The following is a 2,976-nucleotide window of genomic DNA, read 5'->3' on the forward strand; positions in this document are numbered from 1 at the left end:
GGTTTTCACATATAGATATACTATCATTGACATATTTTATGACTGGGAGCACTCATTAAAATATGACATGCTAAAGAGTTGATGTTGGACAAGGAAGACAACGTAATGAGTTATGTCTTTCTTATATCTGAGATAAAGTATGTTGTCATAGATCCTCTAACTTGTTGAGCTTGCCTTTCCCCCTCATGCTAGCCAAATTCTCAGCACCAAGTAGAAATACTACTTGTGCTTCCAAATACCCTTAAACCAGTTTTGCCATGAGAGTCCACCATATCTACCTATGGATTGAGTAAGATCCTTCAAGTAAGTTGTCATCGGTGCAAAGCAATAAAAATTGCTCTAAATATGTATGATTGATTGGTGTGGGAGAAATAAGCTTTATGCGATCTTGTGATGTGGACGTAATAAAAGCGACGGATTGCATAATAAAGGTTCATATCACAAGGGGCAATATAAAGTGACGTTCTTTCGCATTGAGATTTTATGCATCCAACCATAAAAGCGCATGGCAACCTCTGCTTCCCTCTGCGAAGGGCCTATCCTTTATTATTATCTTCTACCTTATGCAAGAGTCATGGTGATCTTCACCTTTCCTTTTTCATTTTATCCTTTGGCAAGCTCAGCATGTTGGAAAGAACATGATATATATATATATATATCTAATTGGATGTAGGGGAGCATGAACCATTATTATTGACATTACCCTTGAGGTAAAAGGTTGTGGGGCAAAACCATAAGCCCCTATCTTTCTGTGTGTCCGATTAAAACTCCGTAACCACAAGTATTGCGTGAGTGTTAGCAATTATGGAGGACTAAATGATAGTTGAGTATGTGGACTTGCTTTTTAGCTCTGACATAGACTCTTTCCGATGTTATGATAAATTGCAATTGCTTCAATGACTGAGATTATAGTTTGTCGGAGCCCAATAAGGTTTATGATTTATACTTTTTTATTGTGAATAGATCATCACTTGAACATAAGTAATCATATGACAAAATCTATATCTGTTGCTGTTATGAGAATAATCATGATGCCTTCATGTCCGTATTTTATTTTTATCGACGCCTCTACCTCTAAACATGAGGACATATTTATTGTTATCGGCTTTTCACTTGAGTACAAGCGAGGTCTAAGCTTGGCGGAGTTGATACGTCCATTTTGCATCATGCTTTTATATCGATATTTATTGCATTATGGACTGTTATTTCACTTTATGTCACGATACTTATGGCTATTCTCTCTTATTTTACAAGGTTTACATAAGGAGGGAGAATGCCGGCAGCTGGAATTCTGGGCTGGAAAAGGAGCAAATATTAGAGACCTATTCTGTGCAACTCCAAAAGTCCTGAAACTCCACGGAACATCTTAAAATAAATAAAGAAAAATCCTCGCCAAAGATGAAGGCCAGGAGGCCCACACCCTGCTCACGAGGGTGGGGGCGCCCCCCCCCCTAGGGCGCGCCCCCCCTACCTCGTGGGCCCCCTGGTGGCTCTCCGACGTCCATCTTCTCCTATGTGAAGTCTTTTGATGAGAAAATAATCAGAAGGAACTTTTCGGGACGACACTCCGCCGCCACGAGGCGGAACCAATCTAGAGCTCCGGCAGAGCTGTTCTGCCGGGGATACTTCCCTCCGGGAGGGGGAAATCATCACCATCGTCATCACCAACGCTCCTCTCATCGGGAGAGAGCAATCTCCATCAACATCTTCACCAGCACCATCTCATATCCAAACCCTAGTTCATCTCTTGTATCCAATTCTTGTCTCAAAGTCCGGGATTGGTGCTAGTAGGTTGCTAGTAGTGTTGATTATTCCTTGTAGTTGATGCTAGTTGGTTTATTTGGTGGAAGATCATATGTTCAGATCCTATATGCATATTATTACCCCTCTGATTATGAACATGAATATGCTTTGTGAGTAATTACGTTTGTTCCTGGGGACAAGGGAGAAGTCTTGCTATTAGTAGTCGTCTGAATTTGGTATTCATTTGATATTTTGATAAGATGTATGTTGTCTAGCCTCTAGTGGTGTTATGTGAACGTCGACTACATAACACTTCACCATTATTTGGGCCTAGAGGAAGGCATTGGGAAGTAATAAGTAGATGATGGGTTGCTAGAGTGAGAGAAGCTTAAACCCTAGTTTATGTGTTGCTTCGTAAGGGGCTGATTTGGATCCACATGTTTCATGCTATGGTTAGGTTTACCTTAATACTTTTGTTGTAGTTGTGGATGCTTGCAATAGAGGTTAATCATAAGTGGGATGTTTGTTAAGGTAAGAACAGCACCCAAGCACCGGTCCACCCACATATCAAATTATCAAAGTATCGAACGCGAATCATATGAACGTGATGAAAACTAGCTTGACGATATTCCCATGTGTCCTCGGGAGTGTTTTTCCTATTATTAGAGTTTGTTCCGGCTTGTCCTTTGCTACAAAAAGGATTGGGCCACCTTGATGCACTTTATTTACTTTTGTTACTTGTTGCTCGTTACAATTTATCTTATCTCAAAACTATTTGTTACCACTTATTTCAGTACTTGCAGAGAATACCTTGCTGAAAATCGCTTATCATTTCCTTCTGCTCCTCATTGGGATCGACACTCTTACTTATCAAAAGGACTACGATAGATCCCCTATACTTGTGGGTCATCAGCTGGCAATCATCTCTGGATCCCACTGGTAATTAGACTGTCGTGAGGGATCAAATTGTGGTTCCGGCTCTGGCTCCTCGGCTGGTGCAGGGTTCCGGTAGGCTTGAATAGCCTTCAACGGAACAAGGTGCGTGCCTGAAGATAGATCAAACAAAAAGAAGGAGCGGGCAGGATTATAGTCTCAGGATGATGTTTATTAATGAACAATTGATATTTAAGCTCTCCTGCCCTATTCTTAACAATAAAATCATGTGCCACCATACTTTTATAAGATAAACGCGAGGCAGCACTTTTTCTTCCTTCTCAGCATGCCTAATAGGTA

This window comes from Triticum urartu, chromosome 1A (genome assembly GCF_056163025.1).
Source record: "Triticum urartu cultivar PI428250 chromosome 1A, HENAU_Tu73, whole genome shotgun sequence".
Classification (NCBI taxonomy): domain Eukaryota; kingdom Viridiplantae; phylum Streptophyta; class Magnoliopsida; order Poales; family Poaceae; genus Triticum; species Triticum urartu.